Genomic DNA, 22,633 nt, shown 5'->3' on the forward strand with positions numbered 1-22,633 from the left:
TAGAATGAAGTAAAACATTTGTTGTCACTCCTCCCCAATCACGTGCTAAGCATTTACCCATATTATTACAACCAATTCTCACCCACAACCTCATGGGATAGGCATAATGACCTTCCTATCACAGAGGAGTAAATTGCTCCTCAGAGCGATTAGGTCCTGGGTCCGAGTTCACACAGATAGAAGGTGGTGGAGTCCAGGTCAGCAGGACCCCAGAGCCCAAACACACAAACTCTCCCCACCAGATCGGCGTTGGGAGTGACCAATGCTGCATAACTAATGTGTGGCCAAAACTGAATCAACCAAATATGAGATCACTGAGCTGATGAGTGAGTGACATAATAGGAACAACCAGACCTTGAAGTGGGCCAAAAGGTTTACCATTTTCTACTTTGAGCATCTCCTGGTTGGTGGTCATTATACCAGAAGAACGTCCCTCTGATAATAAAAACCAAAAGGTTTGTAATAATAAAAATACCATTTATAGAATGCTCCCTATCTGCCAGCTCCTGTTTGTATGTATGTGTATATATTTTTTTTCACTTAATCCTTAAAATAGCCCAGTTTACAGATGAGGAAACTGAGTCACAAAGAGGTTAAATAACTTGCCTGAGGTAATACATTAGCAAGTGATGGAGTTAGGGTTATAACCCAAGGCTGTTTGATCAAAGCTTGTTCTCTTAAACTCTAGGCTACCCTGCCTCTACGTTCTTCCTCTTTGGCATGTTAATCAATGAAGTCTGAAAGGGCTGTGCCCATCGATACAGGACTATCACCAGGAGAGGATGGCAAGCTGCCTCTCAAGAGACCTTGATGGATGACCTTGTCTTGGCGGATTCATTTCTGTCTAGCCTCACGAGCCCAAGGACTCAGGATCCTAGTCAGTGGTGTTCAGAGAGTCTGTTGCATGCTGGCAAAACTCAAGAGAGACTGGCGTATATACCAGAATGAACGCATAGCAAATGTGTTCATTTACAAGGATTATTAGAAGTGCCAGAAGGACCAGAATGTCTCTGCTGGCATGAACAGCACATTCGTTCCTCGTCTGGAGCCAAATTGTAATCATTTATTCATTAAACAAATATTTATGGAACATCTGCACTGGCGTGAGCAAAAGCTGACATAGCACGAAGGTGGTGTGGTAAGCATGTAATCGACGAATCTACTGAGGTTCTTTCGGTTGTGGGTGACAGAGGGCCACTTGCCTTTGCTTAAGCAAAAAGAATAGTTTATTATCAAAAAAATGCAAGGATGTCTCAGGGAGCCCAAAGACAAGACTTAAACTTTAGCTTCAAGAAGGATAGGAATGAAGAACAGGAAAGACAAAAATCACAGGATCCTCTCTCTTTCTCTCAAATATATTTTATATATACTTCTCTCTCCCAATTTCTCTCTCTCCCTCTCTTGCTCTCTCCTCCCATGCTGTCTTATCAGCTTCTCTCTATACATCTGCTTCATTCTTTTCTCGCATCAGCCATAATTCTTGGCTGCACAGAAATTGACTCTGGCTGATCTAAACAGAAAGGGAATTTATTGAAAGGATATCAGAAGACTCAGAGAATCTCCAGGAAGCCCAAAGAACAAGACAAAAGAAAGTGAGAACGAGGAGAGACTGGACAGACAGAGGCGGCCCAAATCATGCTACAGTCCAAGCCTGGCGAGGACACCCCTGCTGCCCCCACAGATAACCAAACATCTCAGCCTGCGCTCCCTCAGCCGCCGGCCCCAGGCGCCACGTGCTGGGGGGCGCTGCTGCCAGAATGCAGTCTCCACTACGCCTGCATCATGTTAAAAGCCTTCATTATGGAAATGTTTATATACGTGTGTGTATATATGTGTGTGTGTATATATGGTGTATATATATGGTGTATATACACACACACACACATGTGTATACCATATATGTATACACACACACACACACATATAGGGACATATAGATACACATACACCCAAGTAGACAGAATAGTATAATGAACCCCCATCACCAACTTAAATAATTCTCAACTCATGGCCCATCTTGTTTCATCTGTATCCCCACTCACTTCTCCCCCAACCCCCATCATATTTTGAAGCAAATATCATTCCTCCTATAATTTTATCCATAACTATTTCAACATGTGTCTCTAGAACAGAGTTTCACAACTTCAGCACTATTGACATCTTGGGTCAGATCATTCTTTGCTGTCGGGCTGCCCTGTGCATAACAGGGTATCGAGCAGCGTCCCCGGTCTCCACCTACTAGATGCCTGTAGCCCTCCTCATCCCCTGTTGAGACAACCAAATATGTCTCTGGACACGGCAAATGTCTCCTAGGGAGCAAAATTGCCCTTGATTGAGAAATATAGATATATAAATACATATAAATTCCATATAAATATAAATATATAAATGTATATAGAATATTTATATAGAAATAAATATAGAAATTGATATATATAGAAATATTTCTATAGAAATATATATATATCTCCACAAAACTATTATCACACTTTAAAAATTAAAAATAATTCTTCAATATCATTTAATGTCCAGTCAGAATTCAAATTTATCTGATTGTCTCATAAATATTTTCACTATATTCATTTGTTAAATTCTGGATTAAAATAAGGCCCATACCTTGCAATCGGTTAATATGCCTCACAACCCTCTTTTAATAACAGCTTCTCCTTCTGCCTTCTCTTTCTCCCCCTGCAATTGATTTGTTTAAGCCATCAGGTCCCACAGTCTGCATTTTACTGCTTGTATCCCCATGGTTTAATTTAACATGCTCCTCTGTCTTCTGTATTTCCTGAAAATTAGTAGTTAGATCTAGAGGCTTGATCCGCTTCAGGCGTGGTCACTGTTTCATGGTTGTGGAGCGCACTTCTATCAGAGGACATGATGCCTGTCTGCCCCTTCGCTGGACATCAGCAGCCATTGGCAGTCACTTCCAAATACTTGATCTCATTAGGGATTAAAAATGGTGAGCTTCTATCATTCCTTTTTCATGTTATTAGCTAGAATACTCATAAGGATAATCTTCCCTTTCAATTGTTTGGTTACCTTAAAAGACCGTTGGTATAGGGAGAGTAGGATGCTTAATTCGTTCCCTTTACCTAGCAGTTTTCAAAATAATGCATTGGTGAACTAGCAGCCTCCAAAGGGAACCTGTGAGTTTTATTGTTGTTAGTACAATCACAAACTCATGAATTAAAACATATTAGAAATGCCTTCAGTCCATTGCAGTTATATTCCTTTTGATGCTCAAGTTGTTCTATCCTTGGCAGGCAGAAGTCCCTTCAACTTTTCTCTTGAGTCCTCTTGGTGGACCCCAGTGGTCTTGGGTAGCTTCCTTGCTTCCTGGTATGAAAAAAATACTCCAGGTTCATCATGTACTTTTCCTGCCCCCGGCCAGGAATCAGTCATTTCTCTAAGGAGCCCTAGTTCCTTCCAGTGTGTCCCAGCTTCCTGGCAACTCTGGCTCCAGACTCAAGCCCCAGGCGGCTGAGCACAGCTGGCCAACCACCACGGGCCCCTGCACCAGCGGCCAGGAAGGCTGGAAACAAGGATGTGGCCTTTTGGGCTTCTGTGACTGGCTTCTTTGCTCTCACCACGCTGACAGAAAGAGAAATTCCCCAAACACAGGGAGGAAGGCGAGACAACAGACAGCCCCCGAATGACAGATCTCTCCCTCTCTGAAACAGACTTTCTCAGCACACATGGCCAAACATGGCTGTCCCACAGCTCATGAGCTCACACATTCTCCCAGCTCAAGTGTCAACAGAAACCGAGAGCCAAGATCAGATTGTTCCAATCTGGGTCAAGTCTAATCAGCTTCACCCCAAGGGTAAGGTCATGCAATACACACCCGCCCACAGGGGCTCCCCGTTGAACACAGAAAACAACAAGTCTCAAAGAAAGGGAGGCCTGCCTGAGAGGACAGCCCAGAAAGACATCCTCTGCCCAGAGCCAGAGTTGAGAACTGGATGATGACTCCAACTTTGGAGGCTTTGAGCTCTGGGGACTTAATAGACCCCCTTCTGCAGTTCCCAGTGTGTGAGCTCCAAGTGTCACACCCAAGCCCTCTGCTGTCCTACCTGGCCTCTTTCTCAGTGACATCAGCGACTGATCTCTCTTTCTTCAGCTAACAACCACAGGACACATTTATAGAGCTCCCACTGCATTCCAATCAACCTGCTACCCATTGTACATGGCTTGTTTCCCTGAATCCTTGAAGCCTCCTGTGGGCACTATTGTCATCATCTCTATTTTTTTGATGGAGAAATTAGATTTGGAGACATTAATATGCCCATATTTCATCACCTGACTAGTAAGAGGTGGAGCCAGGATTTGAACCCAGGCGGTCTGAAGCAAGAGCCTGTGCTCTTCAACTGGATACCATCTTGCCTCACTAGCATTTGGGGTCACTCGAGTCCTCCCCTGCCCTGTAACTGTAGTATCTCATGAAGATGACTCTCTATTTCTCTAGTTTCATCTAAGTGTCTTCCTTCTGCAGTTATCTCTTGGGGGGCCACGAGATTTTAAAGGCAGTGCCATGCACCAACCACAAAATAGAATTCAATAGCCAGACTGTCTACTATGGTTCCAGGCAAGGGAGCTTAATCATAACCAAAAAAAAAAAAAAATACTCATTATAAAACTTGTACCGATTAGTGTAGATAATGTGGGTTTGTATGGACTATGCAAAAAATATAAACTCGTTGCTATAGACTGAATGTTTTTGTCCCCCACCCGCCCCCCATCTGAAAATTCATGTTGAAACCTAGTCCCCAATATGATGGTATTTGGAGGTGGACCTTTGGGAGGTGATTATGTCACGAGGGTGGAGCCTCATGAATGGGATTAGTGCCCTTATAAAAGGGACCCCAGAGAGCTCTCTCAGCCCTTCTGCCATGTGAGAACACAGTGAGAAAATGGCAGTCAACGAACAAAGAAGTGGTCCCTCACCAGACACCAAAACTGCCAAAGCACCTTGATCTTGGACTTCCCAGCCTCCAGAATAAGAAATAAATTTCAGTTGTTGCTAAGCCACCCAGTTTATGGTGTTCTGTTATAGTAGCCTGAACGGGCTAAGACGCTCATTTGATCGTTTTAGGCATGGAGAATAGAGTAGTTAACAGAACAGATAAACAGATAAAGTGCTGGAGGGGGCGTGGGGCAGTGAGACAGGCAATAAACAAGAAAGACAAGTAAAGTATATGATATGTTAGATAATGATAAGCACTATGGGGAAAAAATTAAAAAGAGAAGATATATAAAGAGTTGAAGGCAAGGAATTAAGATTTTAGAGTGGTCAGGAGGAAGTCCATGGAAGAGTCATCTGAATAAAGTACAAAAGTGAAGCAGTGTGTAGCTATCTGAGGAAACAACATTCTAGGCAGAGGGAACAGTACGTGCAAAGGCCCTGAGGTAGGAGCCTGACTGCAGGTGTGTTCGAGGAACAGTGAGAAGGCCAATGTGATGGGCAGGGAGTGAAGGAGAGCAGTGAAAGTGAATGGAGGTGAGAGAGCACAGAGCCAGCTCTGTAGGGCCTTGACAGTCAAGGTGAAGACTTTGGCTTTTACTGCAGGTGAGGTGGGAGCCAGTAGAAGAACAACACGATCTGACTTATGTCTTCACAGCGTCACTCTGGCTGTTGTGCAGCAAACAGACTCCCAGTGAGGAAGCCGCAAACCAGCCAGGAGGCTTCTGCCATCATCCAGATAGGAGCTGACATCTGGGTTGAACCCAGATGTCAGTGGAGGAGGATATCTTTATCTTCCTTCCTCACAAGGGTAGAAGTGGCAGAACTGATGTTGGGTGTGGGAGAAAGAGGAGTCCAGGGGACTCCAGGTGTGGCCTGAGCAGGTCCTCTGACCTCTAAAACTTCCAGGTGAGACAGAATGCCACTCAGGTCACCTCCACGTTGACCACGCCAGCAGCCTGAAGACTTTTTGTTCCCATCATATATTTTCCTTCCTTTAACAAGGCCAGCTTGCAACTAGTTTGTTTATAACTTAAATCCCCAAAGGATCTCTGCTGGTAAAAAAAAAATGGCACCTCCTCTCTAGAACATACCCACTGTATTTTCAGCCCACTGGCTACCAGTAAGATCTCCTCTCACTGCCCACCCAGCCCCTGCCCCTGACACACAAAGACATGATTTTCCTGAGGGCCAAGTTCAAGTAAAACTGTATTTTTCTGGCTTACTGTCCAAGGAAAAATTCCAATACACCACTGAAATACTGTCAGCCAATTAGTCAAAGATGTGTAAATTCACACTGGTGCTTCAGGCTGGGAGTGTGCTAGGATGTGTGTGTCTGTGTGTGTTTAATATATGTGGTTTTCCTGAGCACGCTGAAATCAGGACAAAACTGTGGAGTCAGACCGAGGTGGAGATGGAAAAGGAAAGCAGAGCTGGGGTGAAGGAGGTTAGACCTATGGGTTTAGGATAACTGATCAACAAGTAGTGGGGTACTGAGAAGAAGAATTGAAAACAAATGCATCTATCTGAATTTGCTAATGTATACACACACACACACACACACACACACACACTTGTCTCTAGGAAAACATCTTTAGACATTAACCCACTAACCATCTAATTGGAATAGATTTCTCCCCCTATAGATTTGCAGTGCTATTTTGCATTATATTGAATTTATCTTTGGAACTAAAGCATTTTAAGAGACAGAAGCGTGTCCCTATTACAGGAAGAAAAACAAAGTTTTCTAATCACAGCAGACCAAGAATTCTGAGCTTGATGCATAAGGCATCCTATGAACTGACATATTTCCTGGCCAAGATGAGGCTTAGTGGTGCAATTAAAAGCTCTGAACAGAACTGGGTTCAAATTCTGGCTCTGCTCCTGTGAAAATCTTGCACAAATGATGTAACCTCTAAGCCTCATTTTCCTCATCTGTAAAATGGGAACTATTCCATCTACCTCCTAGAGGAGCCGCGAAGATCAAATGAGGGAAAACATACACTTTAGCTCAGCACAGTGCCTGGCAAAGAAAGAGACCTCAGAAAACGTTGGTCATAGCCATTTCACTGTTAATAAAGAGGCCTCGGGGTATCGATGGCTGGTTTTGCTCTGCATCTCCAGATCTACTGCCCGTGATTCGCTCCCGGGTATGTTGTGACACCCCATCAGCGGGCCGTGAATATCTCATGGCACACAGAAGCCTGTTTCAACAGCATGTTTTCCTTCATGGGGCTACAATTCTTAATTGCTCTAGAGCAGATGTACTTGGGTTTGCCAGCCAAGTCGCAGGAGATCAGTTTCAGGGTTTGGGTTTCAAAACACAACGTTGGCGCTGGGTCAGTTCATGTTTGCAAGACGGTGGCTGGGAGCGATGGGAGCAGGGCTAGGGGTGGGGGTGCAAGCTGGGGGAAGTATTTTCTGGCTTAATTAGGACAAGCCAAGGAATGTAACCCCTTGGCTTCCTGCCCACCTGGTGACCTCCTAGACGTGGACTGCAGGGGGATGGAGGGGACTGGGGGCTGCAGTGAGCCCCAAATAAAGTAGGAGCAGAGGGAGAAGACTTTGGGTGTCATTGAGGCTGGAGGTTGTCAAACTATGCTCCACAGACGTCTGGAAGGCAATCCACAGGCCTCCCCCAGACTCCCTTACAATAACATTATTATCATGATCGGAGCCAACATTTACTGAGGACTCACAACATTCAGGGCACAGTTCTAAGCACTTTGCACAGGTCGACGTATTGCATCCTTATAACAGCTGCCAGAAGTGGGTACTATTATAAATCCCCTTTCACAGAACAGGGAACCAAGGCCCAGAGAGGTTAGTAAACTGGTCCAAAGTCACACAGCTTGTAAGCAGTAAGGCCAGGACTCTGACTCAGGCAGTGTGGGGTCAGGGCTCAGGCTCTTAAACACTCAGTCTTCATGGTCCTTATTTGTGCAGGTTTCTGTGTAAGATTCCATTTTGTTATGTGCGCACGCACACACGTGTGCATATACACACATAATAGGAAATCATTGATCTAGTCTAGTATAGAAGAAACTACTTCAGACAATGTTTTGGGAGTGTTAGGACCTCTTGCTCTCCTATCTGCTTCTTCCTAGATACTCATTCACTCATTCGTTCATTCATTCACTCCACAATTATTCATAGAGTGCTTACCAGGAAAGGGAGCGCAGCCCAGTGGCTCTCAGCACAGGTTTTAGGGCCCAGGCTGTGGAGTTGCATCCTGCAGCACAGCCTGACAAACGGGAAGAGGGTCTGTTTTGGGGCAGAATAGATCTCAGAACCATCACCACCAAAGGCACTGGGGTGATGATTTGAAAAAATCCACAGACGAGTTCGAGATAATCAGGGAAATGTGAATACAGATGGGTGTTAGATGATATTAAGGATTATTAATTTTCTGAGAGTGATAATGGCATGGAGGATATGTAAAATACGGCCTTCATGGCCCGGTTTCTCTAACAAATAAATTGCAAGGGAAAAAAAGAGAGATAGATGGAGAATCTATAGGTTAAAACAGACTTGAGAAACAGCTCAACCAATTGCACCATGTTATCTTTGTTTGTGTGCTGATTCAAACAGACTGTAAAAAGAAAAAAAAGAAAGAGAGAGAGAGAAAGGGAGGAGGAGGAAGGGAGAGAGAAGAAAAAAAACAATAAAACAATAGGAGACAATCAGAGAAATGTGAATGTCAACTGAATATTTGATGACATACAGGAAATAACTAAAATGTTTAGGTGTGATAATGGCATTATGGCTATGTTTTTTTAAAAAGAGTCCTTATCTTTTATAAATGCATGCTGAAATATTTACAGATAAAATGATAAAATGCCCGAGATTTGCTTCAAAATAATTGGCAGGGGAGAGAAAGAGAAATCTAGATGAAGGTGTAATGCAACAAGACCGCTCACGAATTGATGAGTGTCAGAGCTGATGATGTGCACAAGGGAAGTTATTATATTATTGTCTCTACTTCCGGCTGGGTTTGAAATTTCCACAGTAAAGTGTTTTTTCTTATGTTCACGTAAGTCAGAGATACAAACTGACATATTTGTAAATGAGATGACATTATGTCTGGGATTCACTTTAAAATATTCCAACAAAAAGATTTAAAATGTAGGAAGAAGGACTAAATAATATGGCCATAACTTAATAATTGCTGGAGGGGAGTGATGGATCCATGCGTGTGCATTATTCTAGTCTCTCTACTGTTGTTTGTGTTTGACACTTTCCTTAATATAAAGGGGGAGAAAGATCTTGGGCTCTGGACTTTCCATACCTGGGTCTGCATGTGGCTCTGCCATTGACTAGCTTTGTGGCCTTAAGCAATTGATATATTCCCTGTCCCTTTTTCCTCATCTGCAAAACGGGGTAAAAATAAAACCTATGTCCATAGCAGCTCTCTTTGTAAATAGCCCAAAACCAGAAACAACTAAATGTCCATCAATGGGTGAGTAGATAAACCAACTATGGTATATCCATACAATGGACTACTACTCAGCAATGAAAAGGAATTAACATTGATACATGCAACAAAATGGACGAATCTCAAAATAATTATGCCCTCTGAAATTAGCCAGACAAAAAAGGGTTCATTTTCTATGATTCCATATACATAAAATTTTAGAAAATACAAACATATCTACAGTGGCAGAAAGCATACCAGCAGTTGCCTGGAGAGGGAGTGGCCAGGAGAGGTGAGATGGAAGGATTCTGAAGGGGCACAGGGAAGGTTGGGCTTGATGGAGATGTTCATTATTTTGATTGTGGTTTTGTTCTCACAGGTGTATACATGTCAAAATTTATCAAATTGTACACTTTAAATATGTGTAGTTTATTGTATACCAATTATATTCCAATCAAGCTGTTAAAAATAAAATAAAACTGGGGCCAGCCTGGTGGCGCAAGTGGTTAAGCAGGTTCAGATCCTGGGCATGCACTGATGCACCGCTTGTCAAGCCATGCTGTGGTGGCGTCCCATATAAAGTAGAGGAAGATGGGCAAGGATGTCAGCTCAGGGCCAGTCTTCCTCAGCAGAAAAAGAAGAGGATTGACATGGATGTTACCTCAGGGCTAATCTTCCTCACAATAAATAAATAAATAAATAAATAAATAAATAAATAAATAAAATAAAACTTACCTCATAAAGTTGTGAGGATTAAGTTAATATATGTAAAGTCTGTACAATTGTCTTAGGCCCCTAGTGAGGTCTCAGGTGTCAGATCCTGTGCTAGATGCTGGGAGTACAAGAAAACACAAGACAGGCCAGAGTTTTGAATCCCGCCCTCGTGAAGCTCTCAGCCTTCACAGGAGAGGACAGAAACAAACTACAGAACATTACAATATGAAAGAACCACAGGGAAGGGGGAATATAAGTCAGTGCAGGCCTCTTGGAAGAAGAAATGTATCAGCTGAGGCCTGGAAGAGGAGTAGGAGTTAGCCGGGAAATAGTCTGAGAGAAGAATGTTCCAGTCAGAAGGAAAGTATGTGCAAAGGCTCTGAGGCAAGAGAAAGCACAGCATAGTCAAGAAGTAGAAATTGTTCTAATGGATGGAGTGCAGAGGGCATGAGGGTCTGGGAGAGGAAGTGGCAGAGAGGAACCTGAATGAAGAAGAAGAGGAAGAGGAGGAGGAGGGGGAGAACAGAGGGAGGAGATGGAGTGGAGGAGGGAGGAGCAGGAGGAGGAGGGACGAAAAGAAGGAGAATCACCAGCATTTATTGTTTCTACGAGCTAGGCTCTGTACTAAGCATTTTACATTCATGAACTCATTTACACTCAATAACAAACCTATGAGGTGGGTCCTACTATTATTTCCATTTTACATGTGAGGAAACTGATGCACAGAGTGGTTAAGCCACTTTATCCAAGATCACACAGCTAGTAAGGCTGGCAGGGAGATTCAAATGCAAGCCTGGATGATTCCAACTCTCACCCATACCCTAAGACCCTAGACTCATCAAACGATCAGAGAGTTTTCAAAGGATTAAAGAGGTGTTAAAGACAGCTAGTACCCAGCTAAGTCTTTCTCCTTAATGTAATGAAAAGGATTAAAAGAGAATTGAAAAGGGAATGGCTTTCTCTGGAATACATCTGTGGGAAACATTGCCATGGCAAATATTACCATACTCCATTGAACGGATGAGGAAACTAAGCATCAGAAAAATCAAGTAATTTTCCCAAAATCACACAGTTGGCAAGCTCTGGAGTCTGACCCCAAATCCCAGGTAGCACCCTGTCTTGAAATCACAGTTCTCCCTGAAGATACCATCACACATTCCCCTTTTGCCCACTCTTCCCAGCCTACGCCTCCGCAGGGCTCAGGACTTCCGTTTTCCCTTCCTTTGCTAGGCTGGCATCCAGCAAAGCTGTCTGAGGAAGGTCATCACGTCCACTGTGGGCAGAGGGGGACGTCAGACTTCCACCTCTTGAAAATGGGTGTCAGAATCCCAATGACACAGCACTCTCAGTCAGCTCCTCTTTCCTATTGAATTAGCACCGCTTGACACATCCCTCTTCTGCCATTTTAATGTGATAAGTGGCTAATTTGATTGGGCTCAATGAGATGTAAATGATTGGATTCAATAAAGAACCAGGGAGTGTTTCCCTCCACCCTGCTGATCTCATTTCTCATTGGAGGGACAGCTTTCTGCCCAGGAGCACGAGGAGAGGAGATGGAAGCACTTGTTTGCACCTAGTTGATACAGAAGACTCAGGGCTCCCCTCTCTTCCAGCTCCAGGGATCCTGCTGGGTAGGAAAACCTTGATTCTGTAAAATGGGAGGGAATACCACATTCCCAGGTCATTACCACACCCGAGCTCCCCTCCTCCAAACTCTCCCTCCATTAGGGTCACCCCCAAAAAGCAGCCTCAGGGGGTCTTGTCCAGGATGCATCATGTCACTCACAAAGCACGATCACGCACTTTGCACTGGTGTAAAGTGACCATGACACTCCCAAGGGGCTGTCTCCAGGGAGTGGAGAGCATTGATGAAGTGGAGTCCCTGAGAAGAGGGCATGGGATCCAGACAGGATTGCCAGATAAACTATAAAACGTCCAGGTAAATTTGAATTTCAGATAAGCAATACATAATTTTTAGTATAAGTATGTCCTAAATATTGCATGGGACATACTTATGTTAAAAATTACTCATTTTTTATCTGAAATTCAAACTTAATTGGACATCCTATATTTTTACTTGCTAAATCTGGCAACCCTAGATCCAAGATAGACATGGACAGATTAACCTTCAACAGGGGACAGAATACCTCTTCCATTGTAAGAGTAGAGGATGGATTTTATACTAAATGCGGTGTGACTTGTGCAAGTTACTTAATCTCTCTGGGTTTCATTTTCTCATGCATAAAAAGGGAGATGATAATAGTACCTACCTCCTAGGGTCTTGGTGAGTTAATGCATATAATGTATTAAGTAAGTTAATGTATATAAATAAATTGTTTGGAATAGTCCTTAGCATATAGTAGGCACGATATAAGATATTGAGATGATGGTATTGATGGTGAAGAGGAGGAGAAGGAAGAGGATGAAGAGGATGAGGAATCTGAAGGTGGGTATAACCACAACTTCCTGTTAAAACAAGAAGTAAAGATAGTCCCCATCTGATGGCTTATATTTTCTCTTTGAAATTTCCAGAGGGTAGGAACCATATTCCTCTTGTTTTGTTCATTGTTGAATCTCCAGTGCCTGTAAATATACCTGCCACATACTAGGTGCTCAATCAATATTTGGTGAAAGAAAGAAGGTCAGAAGGAAAAAAACAAAAGAAAGCATTGTAGGGAAGGAGGTTTAAGGCAAGTTAGGAAAGTTAGAAATAAGAAAGAAAGCTGGCTACAGTAACACAAAAGGAATTCTAAGCTACTTGGAGAATGGATCCTTTGAATTGTAGTGGTGCCAATATAGAACATTCTGGGACTTAGTCCAGGAGAGCTCACCAGAACAGATGTAAGTACAGATAGTCAGAAAGATGGATTGATGGGGGTTCCATCAGTGGGATAGGAGAGGGACAGTGGAGCAAAGAGGTTGAAGACATTACTAAGAAAGTAGCTCAAATGATGGATTATGGTCCCTAGACTTGACAGAGAAGGAACTGAATACATGTGGGAGCTGATAGACATAAAGAAAATTGAAGACGCAACGGCCAGCTTTAGTGGGAGTAAACTGAGTGAAAAGTCTGAAGGACAGGAGGGTGTGACATGAGCGTGAAGTGTTTACATTTAGGATTTTAGTGATGGAGCAGTTCGGGGTGACTATGAAGTTCAGCTTATGGCCAGAGGGATCTAAGTCCAACCCTCTCACTTAAAATGTAACAGTTCAAACTTATTCTGGAACATCTGCTTGTGTTAAGCTCTGTAACAAGTATGTTCTTAACATCCACCATCTTTTCCATCATTATCTCATTTAATCCCTACAACACCCTGGGAAGTACTCTAATTATCCCTGTTTTAAGGAAGGGGAAACTGAAACCTAAAGGGTTAAGCAACTTGCCCAAGGTCACAGGACTATTTAGGGATAGAAGCAGGATTTGCACCCAAGTGAGCTCCAGTGCCCATGGTCTTAGCCTCTTCACTATACTGCCTGGGTAGGGCTCAAGCAGAAAATAGAAGGCCAGAAGGAGCCATGACTCACCCCGAGCGAGGGAGTCAGAATGTAAACCATTTTCTTCTTGCCTTCAGCAAAAGTGCATTTGGTAAAGTACCTGTGTAGTGTCTGGCACATGGTAGGAGCCCAATTCCTGGTGTGCTAGCTGGCCTCCAAGATGGCCCCCAATGACCCCCACCTCCTGGTATTCGCACCTTTCTGCAGTCCCCTTTCATATTAGACCAGTCTGTGTGACCAACAGAATGTGGCAGATGTGACGGTAAGTCACTTCTGAGATTAGGTTATAAAAGATACTATGGCTTTTGTCTGGGTGCTCTTTCTCTTGGGCCACTAACTCTGGGGGAGTCCGGAGTGCGCATGGAGGCAGATGCTCCCCACTTAAGCCTTCAGTTGAGTGCAGCCTTGAGCATCATGAGACCCTGAGCCAGTACCACCCAACTAAGTGACCCCAGAGTCCAGACCCAGAGAAACTGTGAGATAATAAATGTGTCTTGCTTTAAGAGTTTTGGGGTAACTTGTTACACAGCAATAGATAACTACCGCATCCTGTAACTAGTCTTAGCGCTCAAGCCCAGCCCATCTCTGAGGCTCCTTGACCCTCAGCTTCCCCATGAATCTTTTCAAGAAGCAGACAATAAAAGGGCATACCATTAAAACCCTGAACGTCCTTCAGTTTAGGCCTTTCAGTTAAGAGTGGGCTCTGGAGCCAGTCTGTTCGGGTCTATAACCCAACTCCAACTGCATGATCTTGGACATGTTACTTAAACGCTCTGAGACTCAGTCTGCTCTTCTTTAAAATGGGGGTAATATTGGTACCCACCTCAGAGACTCATGCAGATGAAATAGGATCATCGCTAGCACAAGTGTAGAAGAGCCTGATATGTAATAAGCACCTAATAAACATTGTCTATTGAGGTATTGTTGTATTGTTAGACTTAGTAGTATAAAGCTGAGCAAGAACTGCAAAAAAAAATTATAAGACTCTCTGTTACCTAAAGTATCTGTTTAGAAACTAAACAGAGGTTTGAAATAAAATAAATAAATCTGCCAACGCAATGGCCTGCAAAGGGCACAGATGAGCATTGATTGTGTACTGCATGGAAAATGGCCCCAAATGGTGCTTCTGGTATCCCCAACTCAAACATCCAAAGGTGTACCCCCAGGATCAGGCCCGGATGCTGGCAGGTGGCCAACTTGCAGGCACTGCACATTTCATCTGAGCTGGACTCCTCAGGCCATAAAAGAAATGAGTCAATGGCTTAGTCACTGCTTGGCATGGAGCAAAGGTTGGATTCGGAAACAAATTGAACTCAGAAGCAGAGCCTTTTCCAGAAAGACCTCAACAATTCCATCTCTCCCTGGCCACCGGAAATCCCTGGTTGCTCCAGAGCTGCCCCCACTTCAGGGGAAAGCAGGCAAGGGATGGGGACTCTGAGATGAAATCAATCCTCTGTTTAAAGAAGTCCTAGCCAAGGGCTTCTTTCCAAACCCCAGTGGAAAGAACTAGGACTCTGAGGTCAAAAAAGAGCTCAATTCCAGCCCCAGTTCAGCCACGTACTAGCTGTGTGCCCTTGGGCAAGTCACTTACACATCTGGACCTCAACTTCCTCAATGTAAAATGGTGCAAATTGATGTCTACCTGGCAGGGTTTTGTTAGGCTAAAACAAGATCACACGTGTAAAGCAAGGTAGCTAGCACACAGTAGGCCCTCAATAAGTGGTAGCTAGACATTTACCAGGGTTTGCTCCACGGGGATAATAAAACTGTCCTCAAGTCATTGCTGTGAGAATTAAACAAGGTAACAGAAGTAGAGTATGAGGCATACTCTGCACATAGTAGGTCCTCAGCAAGGTGAATTCCGTTCTTCCTGGCAGTTCCCACAATCTCTCCTCCTCCAGAGAGTCTTCCCAGACTACCCAGAAGAGGAAAGGTAAATTCCTCTAGGGCTTCTTGACCAAATTTGAAGACTCCTTGACATAATTGAGGAGTTCTCTCTTCTTCTTGGGTGCATGATTGGACCACATTTCTCAGCCTCTCTCGGGGTTACATGTGGCCATGTAACTGAATTCCAGGCAAAGTACATGGACGGAAATGATACACGTCACTTCTATGCCTGGCCCTTGAAGACCTCCCTCACTGCTCCAAACTTGACGTCCTCTCCCCCATCCTCTGGATGGGTGCAGAAGATTCCAAGGCTGCAGAGGAGGGAGAAGAGCCACAAGCTAGAAAGAATCTGGGTCCTAGAATCATCTTGTGAGTGACAACCCCAGCGACCAGGAACACCCACATTGAACCAACAGAGGAACAAGAAATGAACTTTTGTAGTGTTTAAGCTACTGGATTTAGGGGGTTGTTTGTTTCAGCAGCTGGCATTGCAGTCAGCATCAAGAGAATCCCGCTCCAATTCCCTGCTACAAAGTGGACCAAATGGATAAAATGAGCTTGGCTGCTCCAGGGATTCGAGAGTCAGATATTCTACCTGCAAATATGAACGTGTTTTACCACAAAAATGCCATCAAGGAAAAGCTTGTGGGGAATTAACCTAGGAGGTACTGCCCACAATAAGATTCTACATTTCTGAGGGCTTGCTGTGTGCCAGGCACTGTGTTAAGTACTGCACGTGCTTGATCTCATACATTCCTCGTAGTAATCAGATGCAATAAATATTATTAAGCCCGTTTCACCATGGAGGGAACTGAGGGTCAGTAAAATTAAGTAACATTTTATCATTTTCACAACAGAGAACTGGTTCACTGGCAGGAGACACTGATGGTTCTGTTTTGTCAGGATTGGGGAGAGGATAGGTCTGCCCTGGGGCACTCTGCGGCCCTCTGAGTCGACGGGGAACAGGAGGGTTCCTGGCTCCCTGGTTATGGGGAGAGGAGAAGGCTGCCATTTCCAGATGGTGGGGAAAGACCAATGTCCGGACTTTGAAACATTTACCCCAGGTCAGCCCTTCCAGGGTCACATGCTTGATGTAGATATTTCATTTGTCCATTACCAGTATCCACCAGAGGCATATTCACATCTGTGGGTTTGGAAACATTCCCCTATCTTCTCAGGCCAACCATTAAATGGCTCTCCTTTGAACTCTCAGTGCACTTCATTTGTATCTCTCGCTGTCTGAACTTGGGCAAGTTACTTAACCTCTCTGAGCATCAGTGCTCCCATCCATGGTATAGAATGCCAACTTCCTTGCGTAGTCGTGAAAATCAAACAACATAATACATGTAAACTGCTTGATGTATACAGTAAGTGCTCAACCAACTGAGTGTATGTATGTAAGTGCACGCCCATGTTTTCTGTCTGTCTGCCTATCCTCTAGAGATAATGTTAACTCCTTTGGTGTCAGGAGAATTGACTAAAATAACATATTTCCAACCAACACAGTACCTTGCACATAGACAACATTCAACGAATCTTAGTTGGTGTTATTATTTCAAGCCACCCACCATCAGCATTGAACTGGGATGAAGAAGTCTCTGATTTGAGTCCTGGGTCTCCTGGATGGGCCCCTTTGGCCAGGGCAGCTCATCTTTCTAAGCCTCAGTCTTTGTGTCAACAACATGGGGATAATGATGTTCACTATGGGCAATTTTTTTTTAAGCATTGAATACTATATAAAAATATTCCATAGGTGTTAATAAACTTTTAAAATGTATATAATTAGAGTTATCTGAGGATGCCTCCTTTATACTTCTTGTTAACAGGAAATAGATTTTGCTCCTTTAGTCCCCCAGCACCCAATACAATGACTGGCACACAGTAGGCACTCAATAAATGCTGAACAACTGAATAAATAAACAAATGTATGAATGAATGGGTTGAAAGTCTGGGACTGTTTTAAGCTTCCTGAACTCAGGTTTTTTGTCTCTGATGCCCATTTCTCTTGGAATAATTATCTACATAATCCACCAGGGCCCAGGGCCTCAAGCTTGATTTTCTATAACAATGATGAGGACTTTCCAAACCCTTTCCGATAAGCATAACGATAATAATAATTGAATGCTTTACTTTCAAAATGCCTTTACATTTATCATTGCATTTTATTCTGTCAGTATCGTTATAAAAGTATGAGTTATTATTTTCATTTTGCAAATGGAAAAAAAGAATTGAGGCTGAGAGAGAAAATGCAATTTTCCCAACTCTGTGAGCCAATGGACTCTCTGGAATTTCTAGGACAAACTTGATTTCAGTTACTCTTTCTCTCCCTCAGAAATCTGAGTGTCTTGATTTAGGTATTTGGAAAAATGCCCTCATTGTCAGTGTCCCTCAGAGTTCATTCCAGGTTAGATATTTGTTCTACCGGCTAAGTGCCGTCATCTTCTACACCATTGTCCAATCTAGAAATTTGGAAATTATCCTGGGTTCCTCCCTGTCTCTCCTGACCCTCCAATCCATACACCACACACTTACCCACTCAGGTACATGCATACACAAACCAGTCACCAAGTTTTGTCCACTTTCCCTCTAAAACATCTCTAGAACCTTCACTACTTCCACAGTAGACAGGGCCACCTTCACTTCTCAACTGGATGACTTCAAGACCCAGTTGACCACTTGGCCTCTACCTTGACCCCTCTAATCCTTCCCCACAGCCTGAGAGATCTTTTACACATAGAAATTATATTCCATAGCCTTAGGATTGAATCCAAACTCTTCACCATGACCCACCGGGCCCTTCAGGACCTGCCCTCTAGCCTCTTGTCTGATTTCCTCTCTGGCCACCACCCTCTCATACTCACATTGCCACCGTAAAGAAGTCCTTGAAACTCCTAGAGTTCTCCCTGCTCTCTCTGGCCTCTGGCACGTGACACACATTATCCCCTCCTCTGGGACTCTTCTGTCCTCCAAGACTTGGCTTAAATATCCCAACCTCAAGGAACCTTCCCTTGTTCTAATTTTTTTTTTATTTAATTTTTTTTCCCCCCAAAGCCCTGTATGTCATAGTTGCACATCCTTCTAGTTGCTGTATGTGGGACGCGGCCTCATCGTGGCCGGAGAAGCGGTGCGTTGGTGCACACCCGGGATCCAAACCTGGGCCGCCAGCAGCGGAGCGCACACACTTAACCGCTAAGCCACAGGGCCGGCCCAACCCTCCCTTGTTCTTACAAACCCCTGTTCTTCCCTTATCATTCAATATCCTTTATTATTTGCATGGTCCCATTACCAGCTGGGAGAGCTAAATAAGACTGCATTGAGCCATGATTTCCCAATGAACTCTACTCCTTCCCAAAATCCTCCCAGAGACTTTGTGAATTCCAGGGCAACAGAGGAAATTCTTCACAGGCTCCTCTGGCTGACCACATTACGCCCAATAGGAAACGCCTCCAGCCTGCACATTCAAAACCACTCTCATCAACAGGGAAGGAATTGTTTGACTTTCCTACAATTTTTGGAGATTCCCAGAGAGGTATCTCGAGTGCTCAAGAAGTACATCTCTTTCTGCCATTTTGCTGGAACATTCTCCACTTAGACGCCTCTACCACTCCCCCTCTTATCTCCTGCAAAACAGCTTAGTAAATCCTTTGAGTCTCACTCCTTAAACCAATATGGCAGCCACTAGCCACATGTGGCTACTGAGCAATTGAAATGTAGCTAGTTCAAAGGGAGATCTTCCATAAGTGTAAAATACACACTGAATTTTAAAAACTTAGTACAAAAAAACATGCAAAATATCTCATTTATAATTTTATTATGATAATACTTTAAATATATTAAAATAAATAATTTCACTTTTTTCTTTATAATTTTTAATGTGGCTACTAGAAAATTTAAAATTTCATATGCAGCTCACATGATATTACTATTGAACAGCATTTGTCTAAACCATTGAGCTTACCAATGGCAGTGGTTTCCTCAAGGGAAATTCCAGTGCCAGATTTTAAGATGATGTTTAGTATCTATCTCCTCTTCATACACCATAAGGTGAAGACACTAGAGCACAGAAGTTCATCTTCTCTTAGCCTGTTTCTCCAGTGATAAAATGAGGGGGCTGTTCATTTGACAAACAGTTCTGGAACCCCACAATGCAACTGGCACTGGGGATATAGCGTGAATGAAATAGCCTAGAACCCACCCTCAGGGCTAGACCAAGAGGAGATTTATGATCCCTTCCATCTCTAAATGTCCATATCACCTCAAATTTCCAATTTTCAGTTTCATAGTCTAGGATTCCTCCACTTGGGGTCCAAACATGAGGAAGTCAGGGGCCTGGAACTTGAAAGATATTTTTCCTTAGAAACTCCATTATCAAACGTGTCCTATAAAGTCCCAGACTACCCACACATACATTTATTTAATCAATAATTATAGTAATATATTATTTATTCTGTGCAAAATACTGTGCATTTTTAGGAACTGTCTCATTTAATTTTCATATCAACCATGAGAGTTAGACATTAATACATTGGCTTTTCAGATGAAGGAACTGAGATTCAGAGAAGTTTAGCAGTTTCCCAAGTTCACACAGCTAGAATTTGATAAAACTGGTATTTGAACAAAGATTTGTGTAGATGTGGAGGAGAGGGAGGCTGAAAACCATGGCATGTTTCATTAAGCTAAGGAGGAATTGGAGACAAAAGCTCTTCCTTTCTCTCTAAGACCCTCCAAAAGCTCTTCCTTTCTCTCTAAGACCCTCCATTAGATTTCCTTGCCAGGTCCCGTGGAATTTGACCCAGAGCACGAAAGCTGGAAGGACCCTGAAACAAATGGGCCTTTTTTGGTACAACTTGTAACTTACCAGGGACAGAAAACCCAACATAAACAGGTTTAAGCCAAGAAAAGATGAGAATAGAGTCAGAATTATTGGCTCAGCAATTTCAAAGTTCGGGGATATTTGGCTTCAAGCATAGCTTGCAGGTGTTCAACCCACGTCATCAGGACCTGGTAGCTATCCATCTCTTCAGCGTCTTGTTCTCCTGAGTTCTCTCCAGGCTTTTTTCTCTCTTGCGCTCTTTCTGAGCTCCTACAACCTCTCTCTGTCATGGCAGCAAGATTCTCTTCCCTAGAATGGTCACAAAAGAGCCATAATTAGATCTGTTTGGCTTTAAGTGGGTCACATGCCCATCTATGAACCAATCACTGTGGCTAGAGGGATGGAGTGCTCTGACCTGCCAAGCCAGATCACGGGGCAAACATGGTCAGTCCTATCCAAACCACTGGCCTGAGATGAGTGGAGAGTGTTTTCCCAAAGGAAATTTGCTGTTATCAGAGGAGGCAAAGGAATGGATGGTGGGCAGGCAACATCCACAAATATCAACTGTAGTCTTTATGAGCAATGGTCTTCAGGTGAACCGGCTCTCAGGAAAACAAACAAACCCTGATTTGTAACAATTGAAGAAGTCATTGATGTAAATAATCCCACCCTGGCTAATTTTAAGCTACCAACAGTTTAACAACTGCTTCCAAAATTATTGAATCCTTAACAGTCTGTTCTCATAAACTTCTCATAAACTGGCTTCAGCACACCACTGCATCCTCCAAAGGAAGAAGAGTAGAACTCTTGCAGAGGGGAGGTACTTATAAGAGGAAAGAGATTTTTCATGCCCTTTGTATTTTGGATTTTGTTAAGTAAAAGTTTAAGTCTCTTATAATCTGAAGATGTTCTTTCTCTTATCTGCAGAGTTAGGGGAGAAGCAGGAGACAGCTCCAGTGACCTCAGGGTAGCCAGCTACAGTATTCTTGAGATACTGTAGAAAGCGCCATCACTCATTTACCTGGAATCTCGCAGCAAAAGCACAGATGGCCCAAGCTAAAGCTCTTCTTTCTACCTTAGGATCTGTGTTTAATGTTACCAAAACACCAATTCAAAGAAAATTCTGCCTCCTGAGAACATCTGTTGTCACTGATTAGAAACCACTCAGAACCAACCCATTTTCCATCTCGCCCAATATTAACTGCAAAGAGACACCACGGCCAAGTTCTTCTAAATAACCTGTAATAAACTGAGATGTTTCCTTAAATGTCCATGCAGATGAGGACTCATCATAGCAACTAGGAATGCCAGGAAGAGAAAAGCATATTGCAAAACATAGAGATAGCTGTATTAGTCTCGGTTCTCAGAGAAAAAGAACTAATAGGAAATAGAGATAGACACAGATATAGCGGTAGATATGGGTATTTACTATGAGGAACTGGCTCACATGATTATGGAGGCTGTAAAGTTCAAGATGTGCAGGCTGGAGATCAGGAAGAGTCAATGGGGTAAGTTCCAGTTCTAGTCTGAGGGCTGACAGTGTAAGTCTCAGTCTGAGTCTGAGTCCGGAGGCAGGAGAATACTGATGTCTCATTCAAGGAGAAAGAAAGGCTTCTTTCTTACTCAGCTTGTTATGCTATCCAGGCCTTCAACAGATCATATGAGGCCCACCCACACTGGGGAGAGCAATCTGCTTTACTCAGCCTACTGATTCAAATGTTAATTTCATCCAGAAACACCCTCACCGACACACCCACAAATGTTTACCCAAATGTCCGGGTACCGTGTGGCCCAGTCCAGTTGACACATAAAATTGACCATCACAGAGTCATCTCCCCTATATTCCAAGTATCCAGCAATAATCTGTTAGTCTGAGACCTTATAGTACACGTTTTATAATGGAGTTTCTAGAGAAAAATATCCTACAAGTTCAAAACCCTTGACTTCCTCATGTTTGGATCCCAAGTGAGTGGAGGGATTCCTAGGCTGTGCCACTGAATATGAGAAATTTGACATAAGGTGGCTGTTTTCAAGCTAGAAGGAATCATAAAGCTCCTATTAGTCTGGCCTTGAGGGCTGACATAATGAAATGATCAAGAACTCAGCCTTTCAATTCAAATAGACTTGAGTTCACACCCCATCACTGTCACTTTCTAGCTGAGTGACCTCGAGCATATTTCTTAACTTCTCTCAACTTCAGTTTCATACTCTCTACATTGGGAATAATAATAGTACCTAGCTCCCAGAGAAGAATGGTTTGAGAAAACACAAAGACTTTTAGCACTGAGTCTAGGGCTCCCAATTGATAGGCTCCCAAATAGTAACAAATAATTTTCTAAGAGTTTTT

At 43.3% G+C, this 22,633-nt stretch overlaps 1 long non-coding RNA gene across 1 annotated transcript in view; it reads right to left on the bottom strand.

Annotated features, from left to right (window-relative positions):
* The window catches only part of LOC131422591 (uncharacterized), a 144,549-nt gene extending 124,181 nt beyond the window's left edge, over positions 1 to 20,368 (bottom strand). Inside the window, exon 1 of the long non-coding RNA XR_009224114.1 lies at positions 20,332 to 20,368. This is a non-coding gene — a long non-coding RNA (uncharacterized LOC131422591). The remainder of the gene's footprint in view (positions 1 to 20,331) is intronic.
* Between the last annotated feature and the right edge of the window lie 2,265 nt (positions 20,369 to 22,633).

This window comes from Diceros bicornis, chromosome 26, assembly GCF_020826845.1.
Source record: "Diceros bicornis minor isolate mBicDic1 chromosome 26, mDicBic1.mat.cur, whole genome shotgun sequence".
NCBI lineage: Eukaryota > Metazoa > Chordata > Mammalia > Perissodactyla > Rhinocerotidae > Diceros > Diceros bicornis.